The sequence below is a fragment of the Ostrea edulis genome, chromosome 3, assembly GCF_947568905.1.
Source record: "Ostrea edulis chromosome 3, xbOstEdul1.1, whole genome shotgun sequence".
Classification (NCBI taxonomy): Eukaryota; Metazoa; Mollusca; class Bivalvia; order Ostreida; family Ostreidae; genus Ostrea; species Ostrea edulis.
Window position 1 is genome coordinate 87,059,827 of NC_079166.1, and position 13,337 is coordinate 87,073,163.

At 33.3% G+C, this 13,337-nt stretch overlaps 1 protein-coding gene across 3 annotated transcripts in view; it reads left to right on the forward strand.

Moving 5' to 3' along the window:
* The first annotated feature begins 7,678 nt into the window (after positions 1-7,678).
* The window catches only part of LOC125676180 (uncharacterized), a 53,597-nt gene continuing 47,938 nt past the window's right edge, over positions 7,679-13,337 (forward strand). For 2 of the 3 annotated variants that reach the window (XM_056159309.1, XM_048914076.2), the window contains exon 1: positions 7,679-7,802. The gene's annotated coding sequence lies outside the window, so the exon portion shown is untranslated. The remainder of the gene's footprint in view (positions 7,803-13,337) is intronic. The other variant, XM_056159308.1, reaches the window with a different exon arrangement.

Consider the following 13,337-nt stretch of genomic DNA (forward strand, 5'->3'; position numbering starts at 1 on the left):
AATGTTGACTTCCTTTTAAACTGTTCAAGTCTCTGTGACTTCAGCTAATATGTTAGCATTTTGTCTTGATTAAAACATTGAACATACACAGATGTTCCTGTGTATTGGATCAATTGACAGACACATAATATGGACCAGTGATAAAGGTATATTGTTATGTACATACATGTGTAGACTTAACGATGGAGAAGCTGAAGCCCTCTATCATTGTTCAATATCATAACATGCATATATGTATCTGATAAGAGTCATCATAGGGTAACATTTATTAACTTATATGATACAGAAACTGTAGGGATATTCACGCGATATTGTTGTCTTCCTTAAGTACGTATGCAATCTCGCCCCTTTTGCAATGATATTTTTATATCCCCACTTCTGCGTCGCCGGTAAAACTCGGTTTGTGGCCGTTAAGTGAAGGTTCATTAATTAATTTTCTTTATATTCTTATTGCATTTTCAATTTGCAACACTTCAACAAGAACAAGAACTGGCTGCGATTTATAAAATAAAGCCTCATAAATTCCTATATACACATGTATTTATTTTTACAATATTGATCTGGGTTTATATCAAATACATGTATCAAACAAGTTCGTGCTTACATGAATGCCTATATGATACACTGTATTCAGAAAATTTTAAACTGTGAATAAAATGCACGCGAAATTGTCATTTGATTTCAGGGTGTAATTCATACAGATCGTTACGTGTTACAAGTTGTACAAATATGATAAATGGACCTTTTTTATTCATTTTTTTTTACTTTCTTGTCAGTATTTATAATGAACATTGTCATAATTTATCTAAAATTGATAAAGTAAAAGAGTGAAAGGGCGAGATATTAGTATGAAGGTCTTTGGGAAATAAATTTTTACTTTTTTCTCTGTAGGAGACTTGGAAGAAAGATTTAATTCAAAACAGATCTTAGTTAGGTTTCTTTCTTAAAGAAGTTAAATACGGTCAAAGGCATTGACAAACGTATTGTCAATCGTAGACGATTTCACCACAAGGACGATTGACGTAAATAACAGGTACATACAATATTACCGACGAAAAAGGAACTTAATATCGAAGGTCCGGTCCTTCAGCATTATTTCGCTATGTATGTGATAGCTATTGCAAGAAGGGGAGTCACGCAGTTACTTACTGGCTTCCCGTCCGCACATGCAATATATTTACAACGATGGAAATAAATCCTTGGTTCACAGTAAAACGTGACGAGAAACCGATATTTCTTCTCTCCAAAATTTGCAGTAAAATCAAACTGCAAACAATATATATGGACTAAGCAAGGCTCGTATCATTAAAACAAATGCTTTAGGAAGTCCACAAATATGTTGACTTGAAACGAAAACCACATGTAAAACCAAGGCAAATAACTGACTGTTTTATGAAGAGGTGAGTATAACGAACAGTGATCGATCTCATAACTCCTGTAAACAATATAAAATGAAGTGTAGATCAAACACGGTCCCCTGGACACATCAGGTGCCTAGGAGAAGTATATACCCCATGTCGACCGGTCACATCCACTGGGAACTCTTAACCAGGTAAACAGATAAATCCGTAATCAAAATCAGTGTGTAAAGAAAGGACAGACAATTGGTATGAAGCACGTAGGACAACATTTGACCCAACGATAATTTGTATTGGCAAAGTAGATCATTATAACGACAATAGTAATTGCTAAATGCGGACTTTGAGCGATACTGTTGAAGCCCCTGTAACATATCAACAGGGGTGCTTACTTCTCCTAAGCATATGATCGCGTGTTTGGTTTGTCCAGGGGTCCGTGTTTGTCCAGCTTTTAATATTGTATTTTTGGTGGGAGTCGTCTTCACCTTTTAATTGCCTTATTGTTGCCACAATAATATTTATGGTTTTCACGTACGGAACTTGGTGTAATAATTTACCTTTTAAGAGTACTAATGTTTTATGAACGTGTGAGAATGTGACTGTATACATGTTAATGTCTCCCTCTGTTTTATTAATGTGTGATTTGATTTTATAGAACATTTGTACATCTCTCCTTGTTTTATAAATGTGTGACTATATAGAACATTGTTAAATGTTTATGAACATCTGTCCCTCTGTTTTATAAATGCAAGGTGAAGATAACGAACAGTGATCAATCTCATAACTCCTACAAGCAATACAAAATAGATAGTTGGGCAAACACGGACCCCTGGACACACTAGAGGTGGGATCAGGTGTCTAGGAGGAGTAAGCATCCCCTGTTGACCGGTCACACCCGCCGTGAGCCCTATATCCTGATCAGGTAAACGGAGTTATGATGATGATGATTTGACTGTATAGTACAGTGTTACATGTATATGTAAATATCTCCCTCTGTTGTATAAATGTATGACGATGATTTGACTGTATAGAACACCACCAGATGTAGATGTACACGTCTCTCCGTATTTCATACATGGAAAACGTTATACAAGCTGCATATAAAAGATCAATGTAAATTGACTTCTTTTAACTCTATAAATATATACTTACATGCATAATTTAAACACCTTTGAGCGTACATAGTGTATGAAAAGGGTGCTAAATAAATATAGTATTATTATCTATTATAATTGATACTATTAAATGATAATAATAATAATTATTATTATTATTATTATAGTGGTAGTAGTAAAGATAATAATAGTGATAATGATTATTGTTTAGAGTAATTTTAACTGGGGTTATAATTTTCCCTTGTAAATTTGTTTACCTTTTAATTAGCTGTTTAAGGAAGTTCCATACATTCTACATGTACGAATCCATGACGTTCAACTAATAAACAGTAGAGTTATCATATATTTGATGAGAAAGGTTGAATAATATACTTTTGATGAATACATTGGGAGTATGCAGATTCGATCACTCATGACTGAATTGAAAAATAATGACCATTACTATTAATGGCAAACGAGGAATTTTATTACGAAGACAGAGTACATATTACATGCAATTATGTGGCCCTCTTCAATATTTTGGGAGATGACTACACCTCCTTAGGATATCTTTAATAGTGCAGATGCGGGAGTGTTTCACTCCAGAAACATTTTTGATCATTATAAACATTTGTTGTCCTTTTCTAAGTAATTAAAATGATAATGTTTGTTTCTTAGTTAATGTATACATTTACAACTTGCAACTTACGATTTGTGAGGCTCTACTTTACCGTTTTCAACAATGTCCATATATTCCAATTTCCCGATTCATATTTGTGCGCTATATTTGATAGTCAAATTATTTTCATATGTCCATATAATATATTGTTTACATCAATAGATGAGTACAGGTGAGAAAAAGATTTCGTAACCATTGAAAAGATTTAAATTTGATATCAAGTTAAAAAAATGAACAACAGAATGTAATTATTTCTGCCACCATATCGTTTTCATTTCTTTGTCGGAATGCCTTGATTAGCTACATTTTCGCACTGATTGTTAATGTTTAGGTTTTGCATTGAACCCACATACTATATCTCGCGATAAAAGCATGTAGCACTCTGCCGAAAACGTCAGAATAAAAAAAAAGATGGTTACGTTATTGCAGTTACTTGTATATAAGATAGCAGAATGGTATGACTGAAAATAAATCTGAGAAAAATAATAAACATTTTCCTTCTGAAATTATATGAAACCTCGATGTGATAAGGAAAGAATGGTAATACGTAAAAACAAAACCAAATTTTCGGTAAACATGCACTACAGAATCACTGCTGCGACAAGATTACCTAAATAACCAAAAGCAATTGATAGAGATGCGTGTTACTTTATAAATGCCGAATTATGTCCCGGGTTCTGTATTTGCTTAACTCTTAATTTTATATTCCTTAGAGGAGCTTTGGGATTACTCATAGGTCGATATCTTCACTTTTTCAATTTTTCATTTATTCTGATAGAGTCGAAATATTATGTCATTTACACAGAAATGATATAGTAATCAAATTCTTATGACAACCCAGTGCAGATTCACACTACAGGCCGACACATAGTAACACAACACGACCATGATATTTTGGTTAAGGAATGCCGAACCCATCACTTCATTCAAAGCCCGAATAGTTTTATCGGTATATCGGTACTAAATAAGAAAAAACGTATTACAATACACTATTTTGTCAACCAACCGCAACGCACCGGGATATTGATACTATTGCGCAGCCCTACCCAAATATATGTATAAAACATGTGCACTGTAAGATATAGCATCTTTCAAATACTGACAAACTCAGAAGCGGTTAACGTTTTACATGGTTTAATCACGTGCGCGCATGTCTTCACACCCTCTTGCTTTTTTTGAATGATTGTTTATTTCTTGACAGGTATTAATTAATAATTTAATTTCGCATCGTTTTATTAGGTTTGGGTTGCCCGCAACTTAATGGTAGAGTAGGTCACATTTTATTTTGATCGATGTATGAATGGAAAACCCAGAGCTTCATGTTTGCCGTTCTCTTTATTTTGTAATGTTTACAGGAATTATAATACTGGCAACTGTTCGTTATTTTCACATTTTTCATTCATCACAATAAATCTGGAAGTCTTAACAGATATATAAGTGATGATTTATACTGAACAGATTATTCCCATTCATGATAATTATGCGTTTATAAACATTTTCATTGTCATTTGATATCCCGATAGAGATCATATACCAATGCCGATTTTTTTAAATTTTAAATGTCCCTCAGGTAACGTCGAGATATTAAACTGGGATGCAATGTGTGTGTTTGCGTGTTAACTCTGATAATACACATGCTTCAAAGGACACAGTGATTCTATTCAATATACGTTCATCATTTAAGAAATAAAAACAAATTCCATTTGTCCACAGAAAAGCAAATGTAATTCAAGGAAGTGTTGCCAAGTTATAAACTGTGCACGATAAAGAACAGAGACAAATGACGAGGTACTGTGTTGATAGATTTACGTTTGAAAATTATTATTCAAGTTACTTCAGCATGCTTGTTACATGTATATATAGACCTTTCTAGTTTATGTATCTGCCTCGAAGGAGTGTGTTTTGTGAATACGGAAGCATGCTGCAATAAATGAAACTTAAAGAGTTTTCTTCTTCGGATGTTCCTTTTAACAACAGTCTCATATTTTATATTAGCCATATACCCCACGATAAACATTTCTAAAATGTTGCGTTGCATAACGTGATGTTGCAGTTTTTACAATATATTTAAACGATATTTTACTTAAAATACGCAAAATGTGTCATTTATTGTTGAAAAGACCTTAAAGTCACCTGTTGGAGTCTAATGAGAGGGAAATGAGATCTTTATCATTCCACCCGATCGTTTTGGGTAAGTCAATGCTATACATTGTAAAAACAGGTGCCTAGTAAATATCGCCTGTCGACCTGTCGCACCCGCTGAAAGCCTTATATCTTAACCAGGTAAACAAAGAAGCCTTCAATCAACCTCAGTGTGTAAATAAAGGACAAACAATTGGTATGAAACACATCAGACAACATTTGACCCAATGACAATTTGTATTGGCAAAGTAGATCATTATAACGACAATATTGAGCGAGACTGTTGACACTCCTGTAACATATCAACATGGGTGTTTACTTCTTCTAAGCATCTGATCGCGCGTTTGGTTTGTCCAGGGATCCATCTTTGCCCAGATCTTAATCCTGTATTGTTTGTGGGAGTTATATTCACATTTTCATTTGGTAGTTGCCGTACTGTTCTCACAATAACATCTATGGTCGTCACCTACGAAACTTAGTGTAATAATTTACCTGTTAAAAGTGGTAGTGTTTTATGAACGTGTGAAAATGTAACTGTATACAAATAAATGTCTTCCTCTGTTTTATAAATGTATGACGATGATTTGACTGTGTACAATATTTGTATATCTCTCCCTGTTTAATAAATGCATGACGATTTGACTTATAGAACATTGTTACATGTATATGAACATCTCTCCCTCTATTTTGTGATGCTTGAGGATTTGACTGTATAGAACATTGTTACATGTATATGCACTTCTCCGCCTCTGTTGTATAAATGTGTGACAATGATTTGACTGTGTATAGCATCATCATATGTGTATACACATGTCTCACCGTATTCCATATACGGAAATCATTGTACAAATTACATATAAAAGATCAATGTAAATTGGCTTCCTTTTACTCTCTAAATATCTACTTCCATGCATAATTCATGCTATATAATAATAATGATAATAATAATACCATTATTATTATTAATAGTATTAGTACATATGATAATAGTGATAGTGATTATTGTTCAGAGTTATTGTAGTTGGGGCTATAATTTTCCCCTGTAAATTTCTTTTCCCATTCGACAATCTTTTAATCAGCTGTTTAAGGAAGTTCCACACATTTTACATGTACGAGTTCATGACGTTCTACTAGTAAAAAAAAGCAAATTTATCATATATTTAATGAGAAAGGTGCAATGTGTGCTTTTTATGAACACATTGGGAGTATGCAAATTCGATCACCCTGGGCTGCTAGGAATTGAAAAATAATGACCATTGATATTAATACCAAACAAGATATTTAAATACAGAGATATATTGCATATTAGATACACTTCTGGTTTTTCCAGGAGTCCCTCTTTGCCCTACTCTCTATTTTGCATTGCTTATAGAGGCTATGCGATTGATCACTGTTCGTTATTTTCACCTTTCATGCAGTAATGTAGTCCTCTTCGATTTTTGGGAAGATGGCTACAATTCCTTAGAATCTCTGTAATGGCGAAGATGCGGGAGTGTTTCACTCCAGAAATATTTTCGATTAGTTTAAACATTTGCTGTCCTTCTCTACGTAAATAAATGATAATCTATGTTTCTTTGTCAATATATACATTTGCAGCTTGCAACCTACGATTTGTGAGGCTCTATTCTACCGTTTTAACAATTCTGATATGTTCCAATTTCTCGATTCATATTTGTGCGCAATGTTTGATAGTCAAATTAGTTGCTTATGCCCATAATTCATCGGCTAGTGTTTGTTTTTTTCATCAATGGACGAGTACAGTGGAGAAAGCGATTTTGTCAGTATTGAAAAGGTTTCAATTTTATATCAAGTTAAAAAAAAGAACATCAGAGTGTATTTTAATTTTCTGCAACCACATGATTTTCCTTTCTTTGTTGGAATGGCTCGAGTAACTACGTCATCGCACTGATTGTCAATGCTTAGGTTTTTCAGTGGATCCTCATATGAGATTTCGCGATAACAAGCATATAGCACTACGCCGAAAACGTGAAAATCGGAAATGGTTACATTATTGCAGCTATTTGCATATAAGACAGTAGAGAGGTAGGACTAAAAAAAACACATGACAACAATAATGATAGTGCATTGTTGTGTTTACGTATCAATTAGAAGAAAAAATGTAGCTAAGGACGAACAATTTACTGGTAATGATGCAGCAGTGAAACGAACTGGTAAATTATATGATTCAATAATGAGTCTAAAATCATTTTAACCCACACATTTTAACAGCAAAGAAAAGCATTTATGTCACCATTATTCGTTAGCACTTACGATTACACATACAGTTGTCAAGAGGGATTTCTATTATTCATATCGTCTGTAAATCATAGTTACAAAAGATGCAGATCTCTCAATGATTTCATTTGACTTATGAACTGTATCATATTTCAAGGAGTAAGGCGTAAAATGCGCCATTCCGTGAACTAGATACACATACATGCACACAAGGAAATAATTGATTCATGCACAGCAGACATTGATGGAAAATGTTACCGTGATATTTTACAGCTATTTTTCATGAAAGTCTAAGTAAGTTGTCATTACTTTTTATTACATCAATAACCATTACCTGCTTAGAACTAATTATGGATATGTTTACACGTTAAACAACAATGCGAGATGTGGTAAAATTTGTAGATAAGTTCATGGGAGCTTTTTCCACACCTTATCTGTTTATTTATGTAGCATCTGTAGGTAAATGTGCAAATGAATAAAAATCAAAAATAGATTGGCGCAATTCATGATACTGGATATCAAAACCCAACCCAAGGGGATTAAAACATTATAATGTATTTGAAGAGAAAAAAAGATACCTTACAAGGAAATGAAAACCTTGAGGTTGTGTATAGAAAATGTGGTTGCGTAGTATGTATGATTTTTTGCATTACAGGCAAGACTTTTTTCTTCACAAAATCATAATTTCTTTACAAATGGTCAGCTTCTCACCCATCACCTGGATGAAGAGTTGAAATATTACAATGTTAACTGACTATCCACAGCCGTTATGGGTAATTTGAATAAAATATGTTTCGTTGAAGATATTTTGTAAACTTTACATATTACCATCACATTGTCTGATTTAGAAATCTATAATATATGTCAGAGTGCGTCTTATTACACGTGACATTTTCTCGATTGGGACATAAGCAAGACGCAGTCAATTTGAACGTAAGGGATATGGCATCTGATGTGCAAGTGATCATATTTTCCACAGCGTAGTTAAGGCTTCCTGAGAAAAATCACAAACTGTACCTCAGTGCACTTCACACTAAATGACGACACGATCTCAAAGCACGCCAAGACGTACAGGTCTAAAACTGTATGGCGGGGAATCTGCTAGGATATTTTATCGTCATGCTGTGCACTGCATATGTGTAAATATGTTTGTCACATGATTTTTTACAATTTTTAACTTTGATAATATGTCTCTCTTATTTTTATATATAGTATCTGCTACGGTATATTTGATATTAAATCGTGACCTTTGAATCATCCCTTATTGATTTACATACCCATTTAGAATGTAGAAAGTGTGTACACGTAGACATGTACATCTCAACAAGGCACATGCGCAAGATAAGGATTGTTTGTTGATAGTTTGTGTGAAACCAGGTGAGGAAAGATTTAATTATGCAAACATTGATCAGTGATTATTTGCAAAAAATATCCTCATATTTGAAAATGTTGATAATATTTGGTCTAATATGAACAATGCTAGGAATATTAATGTATTACCAAATCAAATGGATTCTAATACGCTTCACCTTTCGAATTTCTTTACATTTCAATACTTTGCGATCTTTCACATGTGCTGAAGCGATTTATTATAGAACCTGTACATTGTATAATTATCGGGTCAGGTGATTGTTACGAACATGTGACAATTACATATTCCCAATTTCGCCTATGTAATAACCATCTAGGTAGCGACATGGGTTTTGGCGACATAACAACGGGGTTATGGGATTTTGGAGTGGTAATTTTACTAACGTTACACAGTTCGGAAAGCCTGAAGATTGCTGCGTTGGTACTGAAGTTCAAGCTATGATTTCAAATCAAGGTTTAGATTATTGAAATAAAATGAATACGAAAGGTTACACAGTATCGGTATACAGGCTCAGTAAAATTTCATATTTCTTTATAGAATATAAGTAAGAACATTGAACATTTCTAAAGTGAAAAAATTCTAGTATGGAGGTACACATTACTATTTTTAGAGAGACGTGTTGGGAATTAAAAGCTGTAAATGCAATTTTAGTGAGGGGAGAACAAACTATCATTTGATAAGTCTTATGACAAACAGACGTTATCCATATGTTCGAATCTTCATTTGTTGAACTTAAATCAATTAGCACTGTAATGTGGTGTCTTTGTTTCGGTAAACTGTGATATGAAGTAACTGAAATAGTGTTGATCCTTTATGTTTAGAGGGTTCTAGCTATATGATTACAATTATACATCTATACATCTCCTTTCTGATATGTCTAGGGATCCGTGTTTGTCCTAAATTCTTATTCCTTATATAGGTTATAAGATTGATGACTGTTCATTTTCGTCATCTTTTCAGTTTGATTGGATGTAGTGATTTGATCTCAATCATGGTATTGATATTGGTTTAATGAAGTTTGGTAATACACTGTGAAAATCATGGATGACAAATACTCATATTCATAACAATTATCATATATCTGTTTATGTTTCAACATTTTCGTTTACAATGAGTATTTGGCAAATTCTACAGTTGGTTTAACGATTTAAGTTACAAATGCAACATGCCAATAGGTAGCATAATGTTTGACGTTTTTATGTCAATATCTAGGCCGTTCTTTGCATGCTAATTTTAATACAAAATCCGGGAGAGGACATGAGGCCATGCGATTATTTGGTATAGCATATCAATTTAAATAATGTATTAATTTAAATCAAAATAACTAGAGATGATAATAATTTGAGACTATATAATCCTACCAATTTCAATCAGGAATTGACGGAAAACTGATTTCATGAAGTATAATTGTTAAATTTCTAAATCCTAAATACGAGTTTAGGGAATTGCATCATCTACACATTGTTAAAAGTTTAAGACAATACAGTTATATCAAATAATAGAATCATTTGAATTGAAACACGGCGATAACACAGAGGATACCAAATTCTTGGAACATAGTAATGATCTAATTCATACCTGGATGCTGACTTTTGGGTCATCGATTTTCATCGATAGTAATTTTTTTGTGTGGGTGAATGGGAAATCTGATTTCTAACATCCATACAGGTAAGAAAAACCCTTGGTAGCAGGTCATATAAATGCCATCGTTAGCAGAAGTAACATACAACAGTATTTCATTTTCAAACATCTATCAATTCCACCTCCTTTTAGATGTAGTATCAAATTAAATTGATGTGGTCGGATACGACAGTAATATAGATACATGATATAATACAGAATAGATATGTTTTATTGTGAATAAAAATCATAAAAATTCCCTGGATAGATTTTCATTACAAATGTTTTGCTTCTATAATTGTTCGCTATACGTCATGTCGAGAAATTTATATTCATAATTAGACGTCACCAGATATATGTGAAATACCTCAAATGTAGACCTCTGATTAGCGCTCAGACCCGTAGCAGTATAGTTTATTTTGTACCAATACCTGTCGCGAGACAGGACATCCGTTTTTAAAGACGTATCTTAAAGACCCGTGGTGACCGAGTGTTTGGCGAAGGGGGAATTGCACATATTATTTACGCCTTAGGTTTGACACGATCATGACACGGGCGTGGCTTCAACTCTCGATTTCCCTGTTACGAAACTGCTTTGAAAGGGATCAACTGTAAAACAAATACACAGAGAGTAAAAAGTATATGTATTTCAGTTTTTATGTTTGTATCATGGTATACTAAAACACAACCAACAACACGTACTTTAACATTACACTGCTTATTTAAGTCACATTTATTGTATTGGAAAATAGATTGTTACCAGGAAAGAATGAGTCACATTAGTCATTCAATCATGAAACATCCTTTATATGATAGTATCTTGTGTTGCCAGGAGAAATTCTATTTTAAGACTAGACCACGTGACAAAGTAGTGTAAAATCTTATGTTCGTGTAACGCGTTATAGAAAGCAAAGACACGTTAGTGTGCCTGATGATATTGCAACTCCTAACCTTATTGACAACCAGATGACTGATGAAGCTATACTTGTAAACTTTTCATAACGTACTAAGCCGTAGAAAATGGTGTACCTAGATAAAAATATCTTTACGGGGATGCAGCAAATCTTAAATACAATTTTAGTATAAACAATCCTCTAAAAGTTATTTTCACAACACTTCCTATAAGGCTTTAAATCCACACATATGTCAAAACCCTATACGAACTCCCATCTCTCAAATATTTCATATTATGTTGCTGTCAAATCTTCAAAGAAGCGAATAAGATATGTTAGGAATATTTTTTTTTATTCTATTTCATTTTCTTAAGTCTTTTGGCGGCATTTGTATTATACTAATGAGAAAGATATTTATTTCTGTGATCCTGTGAAGATATTTGTCATAATCTTTCTAAGTATATATCCATGATAGTCAAAAAGAGCCTCTCTTTTAAAGCAGCAGAATTTTAGACACCTGGAATCTATTTAAATTTGATGTAATACATTTTCAAAGGAATCAGTTTTCATATTCAACACACTTTACTGATTTCAGAAAAAAAAAATTAAAACGCATTGTTATGAAAGACAATTATCTGATAGGCACTTCTTTGAAACCATACAAATCTTTTTGAATTGGTAGAGGCAAACACAGAATGGGATTTCACTTTTCCATGAACTGCAATATGACTGAATGGTGACTGAATGATAACGTAATCATTGATATATTATTATTCATTCACATTTCAGCAAGCATTCCATTGGCATTCAGTTCAATAAATGCCATGAGTAGTTAAGTGACCTTTTATCACCTTTCAGTGACCATTCAGTAAAAGTTTCAGTGACCATTCAGTAAAAGTTTCAGTGACCATTCAGTAAAAGTTTCTGTGTCCTTTCAGTAAAAGTTTTAGTGGTCATTCAGTAAAAGTTTTAGTGGTCATTTATTGGGATATCTATGAACAGTTTGTTATATTTCAGTGACCATTAAGCCATTTACTTCCATTAACACTTCATGTTCTTTTAGTTCCCATTAGGTAGATATTTAGTGTATTTTTGTCTCGTTTATTATTGAGTAGTTATGTTTTCGTTATGTATGGGTTGTTCAAACAATTTATTCTCTATTTACACAAAAATGGTCATCCGCATATTTTTTGTAATCGATTAACTATATTCATGTAAAGTTCAATTCCCAGTCTTATAGAAGAGTGTAAGAGAGAGAGAGAGAGAGAGAGAGAGAGAGAGAGAGAGAGAGAGAGAGAGAGAGAGAGAGTATGTACTTAACTATATTGATGAATCTAGGCACTTATGACGCTTAATTATAGCCGTTAGATAGAGAATGAAGTCAGAAAGAAAGCAACAACACGTAGAATAGCAAAATAATTTATATCAGGGTTAGGGTTAAACCTAACACTAACTCACTATATCTACATGAATTACGTTCATCTGATGAAAGTGGTAGTTTAATGAATTCTGAAATTTAAAAGAAAGTGGTTAAACACCCAAAAATAATACTGTACGATATCTTCACGGATCACTAGATTTGATTAGGGCTTATCTATGATTATTGGTGCCTACCTGGAATTTATCTGGCCGACAAACCAGGGTGTTTTGTATACTTCTGATACATACATGTGTCTGAGGGCCGTCTCTAGAGTGTATGTGGTAATAGTATTTGTATAATGAGCTGATACATAGTCTATACTTCCCATCCGCTGTGGACAAATCATTGCTATCAAAACTATAGAAAAAGCCATAAAAGCTATAAAGATATTGGACTTCCTCAAAATCTAAAGAGCTAATTATTGGCTGATGTTGTTATCAAAACATTTCTCTGGGGTACCTGCAGACCACAGTCTCTGTAGATGTCAATCCACCTGACATCTATTGTCAATTATATGATTGACA